Consider the following 15,192-nt stretch of genomic DNA (forward strand, 5'->3'; position numbering starts at 1 on the left):
CCTGAATCATTCAAGTGTGACATGCAAAAATAATAATAATAATGAAAAATTTTATATGGTTAATATTAAAATCTATTTGATGGTCTGAATCATTCAAGTGTGACACATACCTGTATGAAAAATTTTAAATCTGGTGTTTTTCAGTGTGACCATGGTGTGTGTGAATGTTTTTTTTTTGTTTGTTTGTTTTTTTTTTACCAATGGAAGTTAATATTTTTGGAGATTGTCTGGTGTGCATATGACTGTCACCCATTTGAAGGTGGGATGATAAAAACTTTCAGCACAATCATTTTACACTGACGGCTTTTCAGCCGTAGGATGCACCTAATTTTCATATGGTAGTTAATAAGTAAAAGTTTATTTATATAGCACATTTTCACAGCAAGGCTGACCAAAGTGCTGAACAAAGTCAAAGATAAACATAAAATAACCAAAACAGATGATACATTAAAACAATGGAACATAGATAAAATCCAATTTTAAAATGCCTGGGAATAAAGATATGTTTTCAACTTCATTTTAAAAGTTGTGATAGAAGGTGCAAGGCGAATGTCCAGTGGAAGTTGGGTTCCAGAGACGGGGGGCCGCAATAGAAAAAGCCCTATCACCCTTCGTTTTTTTAGGCGTGAACGAGGGACAACTAAAAGAGCTCTATCAGAAGATCTTAGAGATCTGGAGGAAGAAACCTGAACAAGATGATCTGAGAGATAAGATGGGGGCTTGACCATTAGAGCTTTAAAAACAAACCACAAAATTTTAAATTGAATTCTAAAATAGACAGGAAGCCAATGAAGAGAGGCTAAAACTGGTGTAATGTGATCCGTTTTCTTTGCCCCATTCCAACAGCCTTGCAGCAGCATATTTGTACCATCTGCAAGCGTGCAATGGATGACTGAGGAAGACCCAAATATAATGAATTGCAGAAGTCAAGGCGGGAGGTAATAAAAGCATGAATAAACTTTCTCCAGGTCATTAAAAGTTAAAAATGATTTTAGTCTCGAGATGATCCGTAACTGATAAAAACGTTCTTGACACAACTGTATTAATTTGTTTAGTTAAGCTAAGTTCAGAGTCCAAAATAACACCAAGATTTCTGACCTGGGAGGAGACTGAGGGGAAATGCTTGCCAAGCTCATTTATGAGACCACTTCTCAACTTAGGGGGCCAAAGACAATTATTACTTCCGTTTTATTTTCATTAAGTCTAAGGAAAGCTATTGGAAAGCCATTTCTTGATGTCCCCTAGGCAGGCCACTAAGGGTTGAAGGTATCGCCAGCTTTTCAATGGTATGTATACTGGGGTACCTCAGCATATAAATGAAATGAAACAACTTGTGTCCTCCTAATAATATCTCCCAAAGGTCGCATATATAAATTAAAGAAGGAGTGGCCCCTAAAATGGATCCTTGAGGCACTCCACAGATAATAGGGCAACAGATGAAGAAAACTTACCTAACTAAGACCTGTCTCTAAGATATAATTAAACCACTGCAAAGCAATAACCCCCAATAACCAAACAAATTTTCTAACCGGCAGAGAAGAATATCATGATCACTGTATCGCTGTGAGATCAAGAAGCAGCAAAACTGAATTTTTGCCACTATCCACTGCAAGCAAAATGTCATTTGAATACTTTAAGCGAAAGCAGACTCAGTGCTATGATGGGCAGAGAAACCAATTGGAGAGGTTCTGTTAATTTTAGCTACATTTAAAAAGGAAATCAATTGTGAATATACAACTTTTCTAAAAGTTTTGATACACAAAAATGAACTTAGAGACAGGCCGATAATTACTCATCAAGGAATTTTCCTCCCAACCCTGTTTCTTAATCACAAAGGTTGAACTACAGCATGCTTAAAACATTTCGGGACTATACCCCAGCACTTAGAACAAGTTTAAATCATGACTGAATGGAAGTCCCGATTTCCAGAAAAAGAGGCCTTATAATCTCACAAGGAAGCAATGACATCAGTGAAGAAGGCAGTTTTTTCTTCATCTTATTGACCAAATCACAGAGTTCCCTCAAAGAACATATTTGAAAACAAGAAAAGGAAGGCGGACTTGCCAGCGAAACCAGTGACAGATCTGATGACTGCAAAGTAAAAGAGGAGTGAATAGCTAAAACTTTATCTGAAAAAAACTGTAAAAAAATTTCACAACGTTCAGTTGAGGGTTCCACATGAAACTGACAACCTGGATTAATTATTGAATTAATCGTGGAAAACAGAATTTTAGGTCTATGAGAGTGTGTAATTAATCAATCTGAAAAATACTTAGACCTAGCTGATTTTGCAGCTTTCTGAAAGTTAAACAATACATTCTTTGAAAAACTCACAAGACACAGGTAACGAACCTGTTTCCATTTCCTCTCCGCTTGAACACTGGGCCCGCCTAAGAGAGCGAGCATTGTCATCGAGCCAATAATAAGATTTCTGCCTGGGGTGACTTTAACTTAAAAGGTTCAATAACATCTAAAATATTAGAACAGTTTGTATAGTAGAAGAGAATCAGTTTATCAGGCCCAATGGAAGACTCAACAGCATTCAAAATAATCCTTCAACAAGCGTTAGCAATCACTGCCAGTTCACTAAACTGATAGGAGGTAATAAGATGAATTTATACAACGAGAGTAAATAGCCCAAATGTTTTCCCATAACTGCAGCATTTCTCAGCATGGACATTAAAAACAATTAGGCTATGATCAGAGAAGGAGACATCTTCTATGTTTACATCTTCTACAGCAACACCATTTGACAAAAATAATAGTCCAGAGTGTGACCATGACGTGAGTTGCCTCCATTTATATTTTGCCTAAAACCAAGTGATTCCAAAATATTACAGAACTCATTGACCAAGGGTCGACCTGGGCATCACACGTGTTATTAAAATCTCCCATAATAACGCTGATCATATGATGGCAAGGATATGAGTTACAAATTCACAGAACTCTTGTATAAAAGTACTGTCCAAAATTAGGGGCCTATAAATAGCGCACAGAACACTGCAGTGGAATCAACTCTAGCACAATCCATTGTAACCTCAAATGATGCATAACTCCCGACAGAAACGGGACGTATGTTAAGGGTTTGTTTTAAAACCATAGCAACCCCACCAACCGCCCTTGCCAGTACAACGTGGTGTACTAATAAAACAACAGTCCGGCGGACACAGTTCTTCAAAAACTGATGACTCACCAGCAGAGGCCCATGTCTCCGTTAGGAAAAGTATATCCAACTTATGTCCGGTATAAAAGCATTTAAAATAAAAAGTCTTGTTGCACACGGACCTAGCATTGATTAGGGCCATGTTGAGATGAGGCTGTAGTTCCGGGTTCCGATCCAGTCGAACAAAATCCAGTTGGCGAAGATTTAAATGTTTCCACGCCTCTCCGGCGAAAGTCGTAACGCGGCAAAGCGGAGGTAGAAGAATCACCGAAAACTGGAAGAGGACAAAGCATATATTATATCCCAGGAGCGTCGCGCCAGGTTATGCCCCTCCCAAATATGTTGTATCCAGGGAAAACTGGGTTGAGAATGGTAAGGTGGAAGCAATCGCCCGTCTAATTCTCGCTCGAACACCGCCACGACAACCCTCTTTCTTTCTGCGAGCGTTTCCGTACAGGAGGAACACAGCAGGGTAACCGATAAAACCACACTCTGGCGCACCATGATTGAAAGAGGATTGAGAGCGAGAGTAGAGAACTGGGCAGTTTCTCAGGTAACCAGCTTCCATACAACAATTGATGATTTAAATAGGGCTGGCGATCGTCAGGTCAGCACTGAGTCTACATGATACCAGTGCAAACACCCACACAGAGAACAAACAGTACAGGTAACGTTTACTCCGACAGACTGTAACACACAAGAGAGATGGCATGCCGAGTGCACTGGCACCATCTTGTCAGCGTCAATTAGCAAACAATCATTTTACACTGACGGCTTTTCAGCCGTAGGATGCACCTAATTTTTATCCCCTTTTCCCACTATGTTTTCTTTAAAGGAGGTATTTTTTTAAAGACCTAGATTAATTCTGTCATTTTAGGGTTTTGTTGTACAGTAGAGCTCTCCAGACTTCTAATTAATACACACGAGTGCCGTGGATTCTTCCTAAAACTGTTGGTTTTATCCCTGAGCAGACATGTGGGCGACGGCCTCCAAAACATATTCCAGGAACTCAAGCTTACGCCATGTGTGAGAGTCAAATCAATGAACAGAAGGCTATTTTTCACACTGAAATGTGTCATTGGATAGGTCTCCATTTCTGGCCATACTCTCTATATTTGGACTTTTCAAGAAAATCGTTCATGCTAGTGTGAGTCTGTAGGAGTAGTGATTACGGGCCACTTCCAAACTTTTAGTCAGTATGATTGTGTGCGGCAGGCATTGTTTATGGTTCATAAGACTAATGAAAATGCAGTGATTCCAATTGTTTGTGCATTGTAAATTGATTTAGTTTCTTGACTGAACTTTGCATAGCAAATATGACTGCAAGCAACAACTGTTGGTGAAATCTGTTATATATAACTGGAAAAGTGACTTTAAATTTACATAACAACTGGCCTGACATTTTAAATATCATAAATGCTATTTGCTAGCCCGTACGCCCCATCCATCCCATAATTACAAAAAAATGCAATTATTTACAGATGTCTCATGCATGCAAAGCCTGGTCCTTTTTCACTTAACACATAGAAAGTTATAGCTGTTCAAAGTAAGCAAGAGCAACAACAATAATAATAATAATAGGCCAGAGGATTCGCAGGATTCCTAATGAGTAATTCTGCCAGATGTCTGTGCCATGACTATAATGAGATGCAAATTGAGCTTGTCACAAATAATCAAGTGTATCAGGTTATAATTTTAAAAAGAATTATTGAAAAGCAGGTGACACATGCTTTTTCCATGCATTGCTGGATGTTTTAAAGACTTGATATGCATTTAAATGCCCTATTTAGATCTTTTTAAACCACATTATGGCTCTTTACACAGGTTTTCTATTTGCATCAATGGTTCCATGAAGAACTTTTAAAGGAATAGTTTACTTAACAATGACAATTTGTCGTCCTTTACTCACCCCTGTGTCGTTCCAAACCTATATGAGTTTCTTTATTGTGTTGAACATAAGATATTTTGAAGAATGTAATCAAACAGTTGATGGTCCACATTGACTTCAGTAGCATTTCTTTCCCTACCATGGGTTCTTGGGAACCCAAAATGGTATTATCACATGGATGCCAAAACCTTTTCTTGAAACCTTAAGGTTTAAGAGTGAATGGAAGGTTTTAAAGCTTAACAGCACTTGCTCTTTATGTTTTGCAGGCTGGAGAGGGGATCCCATTGATCAGCGGGTTGAGAAACTCTTACAGCTAAGCCTGAGATTTGTGAACAGGTCAAGGAGAGCAGAGGTGAGTAGCTTCATTCTACCTGTGTAAGGATGGAGTGGGCTGTCGTTCAGAGGATGCCTCTTCATTTATTTAGCCTGAGATGTCTGCCCATTCGTTTCCACCTTAGACAGTTGCAGGTTCTTTAAATCTAGGTTATGGCCAAGCCGCCCATGTGTCTGCTGGACCACTGATGGATCAGGATTCTCCTCCTGTTTTTCCATTGTTTTCCTTATGTACACTTTGCTTTATAGTCATTTTCATCACAACAGGGATCTCAGTGTGACCCCCAGGAGTCTGAAAGCTAGTGTTGCTGTGTTTTTTTTGATAGTATGGGTTGTGTGTATGTGTGTGTGTCACAAGGTGTGACTCCAGCAGAGTTGGACAAACGGTATTGCGCACCTACTTTTCATGCAAACAAACCCTCCGCGATCACTCAGTGTGTGGCTGGCTGCTGAATTATTTATCTCGTCCTGCATCGATTTCATGAATTAGCAAAGAATCGCCAGGCATTGAAGATAGGAGTTGGAAGGAATACGTGAGATTGAGAGCTGTCTGCGGAAACACATGCTCAGTTACGAAATAAAATAATAATATTGAACAACTCTTTCATTTTCCTAAAATGCATGATTGAATGGGGACAGACGGCGTATCGTTTCTTATCACTGGGGAATTTTTCATCACTCTACAATATGAGGCACATTAAAGACCTCGCTCTCTGGATGTGTTTTGAAAGGAGAGGAAAATGCTGCTTAATCACACTATGAACTGAATGCGCACTAGAAATACAATATGTCTGTCTGAGAACAGTTTACTCAATTTGGCACAAGGCTGAATTAGACATGTTTAGAATAGTAATGTAGTCATAAAAAGTATAACTCATCCAATATTAAAGGCACTAAAAGGGTATAATGGGCAAGTTAATTCTTGTATTCTTGAACTTGCACAAAATGCTGCAAAACAGTGCAAATATTGTATTATTTTGTATTTTAGTATTCACTACTGATGACAATATGATATCTAGACAGTATAATATAATATCAATTTTTAGTGAATTTTGAAAAATAAAATAAGTGTTTAATTTGATTTTATCTTATTTGTCACCACTAAATTGTAGCATGTCACTCAGAATTCAGGAAATAGTTGAGAACAGGAAATGCTTGTTACCTATTGAAGCTGACAATTTTATTTAACATAACAAGGATGTAATGTGCTCAGAAAAATTGTGCTTCATTACAGAATTAAAATTATTTTTTAGTGATCTGTACTTTGGTTCTATTGGAAAAAAGTAATTGGACTCACTTTTTATTCTGCATGACTTATTCAAACCAACATAGTTCATATTTCACAGGTAATTATGGAAATAGATCATTTCTTTCATCAAGATTTATATAGCCTATGGTTTTGTACATTGCACTGAACTAACACGACGGTCAAACCATTATACTTAATATTTATTTAAGACAGCCAAGGAAATGGAAATAATTGGCAACCACTGTGCTTGTCCTTGTGCGGTTTATGATCTCTTTGTCTTTTGAAACTGTTTGAATTGTAATGCATTTTAATGAATTCCGATTATTTCTGAATATAAGTTTCAGTGTTAGAGCCTTACATAATGAGGGTTCAGGTTGTTATACAAAGTTTATGCCTCATAGTTATTTTAATGGAAAAATATCCCTTTTTTCAGCCTGAGAAAGCTGAAACCAGATCACTTTTAAATAGTTCAGTACAATTTATATATATATAGATATATATATATATATATATATATATATATATCTATATATATATATATATATATATATATATATTAAACAGAATATTTTGGCTTGATATTTTGAGCATATATTTGTATATTTAAGTCAGTCGCCCACATTTGCATCAAAAAATAGCGCGGATAGTGATTGAACAATTACTTGGATTATGCTTATAATTCTGTCAGATCACTGGCAGTAATTGTCACCAACTGCTTGAGTCTCAATCACCTACAAAAACACCAAAACTGCCAGCCTGTTCCTGCAGAAACATAACAGATTGTGGATTATTGCTTGCTGTCTTTGAACCGCTTTTCAAAGGACAAAGCACTGTAAAGTGTGGAGGAAGTGGACGGAGGTACAGACAGACAGACATGCATTGGTTGTTTATGTTACACAAAACAAGGCAAGAAGGTGACTGAAGCATTAATGTGAATTATGGCAGCAGTTTAGGAAAGACGTGATGGCTTTTGAAAGGTCTACTTCTCTGTATATCTCCACACAGGCGTAAGGAGAAATCAACTTTATGGGATCTTAGATTGGCATCAGCAGATGGTGGCATTATTCATTCATTTGCAGATTCGTTCTTTTATTTGTTTATTTATTTATTGTCCATTGAGCAAAGACAAAAGAAAGTCAAGCTAGAGCTGTAGGACAAGTTGATACATAAACTATGAATGCGTATGCTTCAAAAATTGTTGCTTATGTAATCGAATAGCAATGACCGAACAGGGTTTCTGAGAGATCGGAGATGGTTGACTGTGTTCAAATATCACATGTGGGGACATTAGTCTTGTCCAGGTGTGAAGGTCAAAGGTCACTCACCGTCTCTGTGTGTCAGTGGTATTGACAGTACTGACAGGATCTTTCCGGGTTTCTGATGCTACATCAAATGTGACTGGGTAGAATAAAACAAGACCAAGCAAACTGCTTTGCTGTCTACATAGGCAACTGCCATACAAGGCATCATCAAAGCTGAAATGAAACCTTGTGAGTGATGGATTTGGTACGGTCTATGTAGGCAACAGTAGGAAATTTCAACAGTGTTTACTCTGCTGATGAAGCTATATTTTTTAATACACATAATTGACATAGCATACAAATATACATACAAAAGACAGTCAATTTTAATCAGTGGAACTTATGTAGCTAATATGTAATATCATTTTGATATTCATTTGATATTATGTTTATACATTCGGAATAAATGTTATTTTTAAGGGTAAATTATGTTAATACATTTAGAATATTCATATTTATATTTTATATTAAATTATTTACATTTTGAGTAAATCATACTAATAAATGTTGCATACTTTTGAATATTGATAGTAAATGTACATATTTTGAATAATTTTTTTTAATAGCAAATTACATCTATAAATGTAATATGCATTAAACAATAATGAATTGTGATACTTTTCTATACTGTTTTAAACTTACAGTATACATTTTGAATACATACTGATACTTTTATAGTAAATTATATTTATACATTTTGAATATTCATAATATATTTAGATTTTTTGAATCTTCAATTTTGAATATTGATGCAGTTATAGTGGATTATTTAAACATTTTGAATAGTGTTTTTAATAGTGAATTATATTTATAAATTTTAAATGAATATTCAGTTTTGAATGAATAATGGTACTTTTCATTTTGACTTATTGTAATTGTATAAAGATATACATTTTATAGTGAATTATGCATTGTGGATTAATAGTGATGGATTTTATACTAAATGGTGAATGAATATTATATTTTAAATTAATATTGATGCATTTTATACTAAATTATTTATATATAGTATGTAATTAACTTTTACAAATATTTTACTATTAAACTCGTGTATATATATATTATATTTACAAATATTTTACTATTAAACCCATACATATATATATATATATATATATATATATATATAATACATTTTGTTTATTTGTTTGATTTTTGGGTAGGTTTTTTGTCCAGATCATGCCTTAAAGTGCTGTCCAGTGTCCATGTAAGAGAGTGAGACAGGATACAGTGGGAAAAGTGAGAGGTGTAGAATCAACTATAATGACTCAGAAACTGGACCAGATACGTTGTTAGGAATAATAGACCCCAACAAAAATTCCCAGTTCTCCTCATGTGTATCTGTGTCTTTTGTGTTCTGCCGTGTACAGAATGAGATCCGGTGGACTACAGTTTGCAAAGCCTCATGGGAGTTGCAGTTCCAGACAAACACACAAGATCATTACACACTCATGAAGTCAACGCTCACAAGGAACACACCACACAAATGCACTCTCCACACTCAAGCCACATGTGCTTTAGGCAGTGTATAGTGTTCTTTACTGTGTTTATGTTGTTGAACACAGTGCAGGTTCTCCAGATTTACCAAAATTTTGTTGGAACAAATTAGCTTATGCATTTTAAGCAAACCGATTTCCAATATGATGTTGCACAATTTGCTTTGTTCACATTTTCAGTTCAGGAGCAATTAATTATAAGAATTATGAATGATCATGACATTATTTAATGTTTCAGACAGAAATTGTATAACAGTGCTCAGTCTGCTGTTTGGTAGCGTTCTGTGGCCAACAAGTGTTTGGACATCAAACCACAATTAAAAATGCATGACACAAAATAACAAACCAAGAGCAAAAAAAAAAAAAAAAAAAATCATTAACTGTGAACTTCTTTCATTATTTTTTCAATTTTTTTAGAGTAGATTTTTTGTTTTAGTTCTTTTTTTTGATTATTTTTGAAGTATGTGCTGACATTAATGCGTTAATTTGAGATTGACTTAAGCTGTAGACCTCTGAAGAGTGTGCATGTGTTTTTGATTAAATGAGGCCCTCAGTGGCAATTTTGCAAACAGAGATAAAGCCCAGTCTTAAACAGATTCTACATGTATAGTGTAATTGGGTCAAGGCTTTGGCTTATTATATGTCTGGGATATATATGCTATAATATATCTATCTATTATATATATATATATATATATCTAATATATATACTAAATAATATATACTAATATTATCATGTAAATTTATTTCCTTTTGATTTTTAGTACGTTTACAGTGAATTATTTATACATGTTGAAAAAAAAAAAGTTCTTATATTATATTTTTACATTTTGAATTAATAATTAATTTTGAATTAATATTAATCATATTTAGGGTGAATTATTTATACATTTGGAATAAAGTGTGTTTTTAATAGTACATTTTATTTATTAAATGAATGTACGTATTTATTAAATGAATATTATTATATAAAATTGCACTATACAAGAGAATGCATGAACTAGTAAAATATACACCTTAAATGCACGCAAACTGACTTTGGATAAGTGCCTGCCAAATGTATGAAATGTGGCTGTTAAAGTTATAGGATAGGTTTTTGCGAGGATCTGGAAATTAAAGTCATTATTTACTGTTTTTGTAACTATAGTATTTTTTTACTGTGTGTTTTTTTGATATGATTGCTTTAGTAATTTTTTGATGCTCTACGTTGAAATACTTTTTTTTCTACAATTCGCAAAATTGGTCTCAGATGTCAAAATCACGGCAAAAATTGTACATTGTGCACCCGGCTGAATTGCTGCTTTGATATGCACAGGACGACCACCAAGCAAGCTGCACTTACCATGAGTCTGAGAATCTTCCTTGTAAAGAGGAGAGTCAAGCGACTCTTCTGACCTGCCCTTGAGAAGCCAGCTTTTTAACTCTCCCTTTTCATCCACTGTTTATTTATTCTTTTATTTACCAAGGCTGTGTCAGCTCTGCTGACAAATTAGAGCGGGTGAGGACAAAAGTAAGGCGAGGGATGTCGGCTGTATTTGCGTTCAGCAATTAGACTTACTGTCTCCCCTTCAAGCTTGAGATAATTGCTAAAATAAATTCTGCCAGCGACACAAGATTTTTTTTTTTTTTAATCTTCCTGGTGAGCTCTTGGTCTAGGTTTCTTTTTGCTGTCTTGCTTTGCAAAGAGGGTCTAGTATTCCTTATTTCTGATGGCATTTTTCTACTCTATATCTTTCTCCATGCCATTGCATGTTTCTTTCTCAGAAATCAAGATTTAATGCTGGTGGCACAGGAACTAAATATGTGTGGGTGCAACATTATCATATTAATAATATTAATCAGAAGTATTCATTTGTCAAATGTGTTTCTAGCACACTTTTTTGTTTATTTGCATAGACACTGAGACATACATTATTAACGTATTGGCAGCATCTAAAACAGTCATTATGTATAGGCCTTTATTTTAGATGGTTTTAATATGTTAATATGGCCTGGAATATCTACATTTGTACAAATTAGCATATATACAAAAAAACAAAGTTATGTGTAGAAAATACAGATTTTATTTATATATTTTTGATAAATTAATTTATTAAAATGTAAAAGAAAAATATTTGATATCTAAAAGTATAATATATATTAAATACATACAGTATGAATACATTAAATTTATATTTAATTTCATATTATATTATTAAAATAAATATTTAATATTTATTTTCTGCATGGAAAGCTAATACGTTAAAATAAAAACACTTTATTTTTTTTTGCTGTAGTGTCAAGAAGTTTTTGTTGTTTTTGTTGTTGTTTTGTACATTTTGCATAGTGCATAGTGGTATCATGAGATCCCTATTTCCTAACACCAATTATTATTAAATCACTTTTCCACTGCTACACACACACACACACACACACACAGGCTGGTTCAGTCACATTCACACTGACATGAACAGACAAGTGCTAACAAGACACATATAGCTTTCAGTAACCTCATGAACTCACAGCATTTCTACAGACCCGAGTGCAGTCAAGCAGAGATTGACCGCTGGGAATAGAGACAGGTGTAGCACACACACACAACCATTCCAGTCATCACTGGGGTCTCATTTTCCTTATTTACTCGCTCCTACATCTGCCTGCACCGGCCGTTTCGCTCCGTATATAATCATGGCATCCTGATGAAATGTCAAGAGCAGTTTCTTTTCATCTAGAGAGAAAGTTTCATTGTTTTTGTGCTTATTTGTCTGTCATCATGGCTTTCTTTTATTAGTTTGTTAATCTCAGTTTTAGACTGATTGTTGCTGTGTTTTTTTTATGGTGATTGTTCATTGGGAGTGTTTTTTTTTTGTGGATGTTTTTTTTTAAATGTTTTTAATTTTAACTTTGATGTGCGGTGTGGATTATAGTGGAGAGATTTTAATAGACATTTTTGATGTTGCGTTCAAAACAATAAGACTTATTACCTCTGACTCTTTATCCATATTTCTATATGAAGGAACTTTTTTATTTATGACAACATACTGTTATGATTTTTTTTTTTTTTTTCTTTTAAAGGAAGAATTTTTTTAAAGTTGTAAATAAAACGTGTTGGAGATTGTAGAAGTATGTTTCACAAGAAATACTATTTCAGTCTTTCAACTATAAAATGTCAAATTTAGTTATATTTATTGCATTTTCTTTGTGATTATTTATGATATATATATATATTATATATATATATATATATATATATATATATATATATACTATATATATATATATATATATATATATATATATAACACAAATTTTGTGAGATCCAGACAGAATGTGAATTCTATTCTACTCTATTTATTAATTTATTTATTTATTTTTAGTTTAGTTTAGATATGTAGTAAAACTTTATTTTATTTTATTATTTCCGGACAGGTAGTAAAATTTAACTTAACTTAACTTTATTTTATTTCTAGACATGTAGTGCAATTTTATTTAATGTTATTTCTAGACATATAGTAAAATTTTATTTTATTCTTTCCAGAAAAAAAAAAATACTGTTAGTCATTCTCCTCAAATGTTATTTGTGTGCCCCCAGCTATGACACTACTGACCAAGTCTATGGATGACACCCTCTTATAAGCATGTTGCGCAGAGTTAAAATAAATGTTTAACTACATTCAGAAATAAATACGTAATTAAAAGAAAAGAGTTAGGATGAGTTTAGCATTTCCTTAAACATTTTCCATTTGCACCAATTTGTTTAATTTATTTGGCTACTTTCATCACACGTTTAATTATTTATATATGCATTTAAACAAGAATACTTGTATTTATAAACACATTTATTTTTTTATTAGCATATTTTTTATTTATTGTTTTTGCAGGTCTCGTCCTCCATAACGGTACGTCCCTAACGTCACTGTGTTTTTTGCAGACTGAACAATTTGTTTACCATATTGTTTTTCAGTTTCTTGATTTATTTCATAGAACAAAGGGTTAAATACGAAATAAACATTTGACAGGCACCAAAACAACCCCAATACATCACATTCACGCAACATTTCCTCTTTTAAACTATTTGCTTATTGATTTCTAGATGGATTGGTGTGTTTTCAGCTGTTCATAGTTGGCCCCTGTGATAACTTGACCTTTTGTGCATCACGAGCAGGTCAAGTGAGACAAGCCAATGACCTATGAAGCATTAAACTGTAATGACTGCGTAAGCATTAGTGCCGCATCACATCCCACAATGCTATGCACATACCGATCATAATACCTGGATCAATCACTAAGTGAAATGGTCCATCAGCGAACAGTGGTATAAGCAGTAAAGTCCCATTGGCAATCCAAAACACATTACAGGAATAAAAAGTGCGTTGTTCAGCTATAGATGATGGGAATGTGGTGTGTGCTGGGCTCAGATCCGCTAGATGGATGTATGTTATTAACGTGACTGTGCAGTCATAAAGCGCATCAGAGGTGTACTTCTGATTACATCTGCTGAAAACGCCATAAGTCTCATGTTAGACCACTGTAAATGTTTCTGTGTTAATCGCTCATGTTGGACGGCTGTGATTGTTGTGGTCATGTTAGCAACATCTTTTCTTCTGAAGAGGTCATACCATGATTGATTCATGATAAAATACACGTTGATGAGCTCATGCACATAGATCTCTTAAAGGCATGTCAGCAAAAAAGCCTGTTTAATTCTAAGGGCCAAAAAAAAGTTACAAATAAATAAATGATCATGAAAAAGTATATATATATGAATTTAATTTAATTTAATTTAGATTCATGGACCTCAGGGAATAAAATAAAAATGCAAATTTTGTGTTTTGCAAAGTTTGCAGCTTTTGCTGTCGTGGTGTTTATTCACATTGTTTCTAGATTATTGTGTAGAGTGATCAGATGCATTTTTAATAATTGCTAAATGCTTCATTGGCCAAAAAAAAATCACTGTTTTTTGATCCTGACAAAAAATGACCAGCTAACGTTAATTGACTAATCACATCAACAGCACATGTGAAAGTGTGAATGAGTACTAGTCAGGTGAAATCACTATCATACTGATTAGATTGTAAGAGCAGACTGATTGCTATAAAAGGAGGGAAGAAGAGCTTCCAGTCATTGTGTTCTTGTTAGCAATGGTTACTTCCAAAAAAACACGTGCAACCATCATCGCGCTGCATCAAAATGGCCTCACATGCACGACAGAGAACCTGTGGTCAGACAGTGAAAGGCGAGTGGACAAGCAGAACCCCACAAATTGTAATCAACTCTGGGAACTAATAAGGCCAGAATGGATCGCCATCAGTCAGGATTTGGCCCAGAAGCTAATATCCAGCATGCCAGAGCGAATTGCAGATTTTATGAAGAACAAGGGTCAACTCTGTAAATATTGGCTCATTATATATATATATATATATGCATTTTTTTTTTTTTTTTTTTCTAATAAAAGCCTTTAAAATGTATGATATGCTTGTCATTGTTTTTCAGTAGACCATAGAAACATGGACAAATAATCTACAAATACTGCAAAACTTTTGGCCATGACTGTGTATATGTGTTTATGTGTGTGTATTCAGTATATATATTATTTCAGCTAGTTGCCAAGGCAGTATTTCTCATTTAGTTATATATAGTTCAGTTCACTTTTAATCTAAATTAATGAAAATGTTCTTTTAATTTCAGTTTCAATTTTAGTTTTAGTTAGCTATAATAACCATGATTGATTTATTTACAAGATAAAAATGATAAAATTGCATAGAAATGTATTACTGGCCATG

General features: G+C 34.2%; 1 long non-coding RNA gene across 1 annotated transcript in view; it reads left to right on the plus strand.

The window, feature by feature from the left end:
* Positions 1 to 15,192, plus strand: part of LOC122139274 — a 137,113-nt gene that overhangs the window by 56,871 nt on the left and 65,050 nt on the right. Inside the window, exon 4 of the long non-coding RNA XR_006156173.1 lies at positions 5,318 to 5,403. This is a non-coding gene — a long non-coding RNA (uncharacterized LOC122139274). The remainder of the gene's footprint in view (positions 1 to 5,317; positions 5,404 to 15,192) is intronic.

This window comes from Cyprinus carpio, chromosome B12, assembly GCF_018340385.1.
Source record: "Cyprinus carpio isolate SPL01 chromosome B12, ASM1834038v1, whole genome shotgun sequence".
Taxonomy (NCBI): Eukaryota; Metazoa; Chordata; class Actinopteri; order Cypriniformes; family Cyprinidae; genus Cyprinus; species Cyprinus carpio.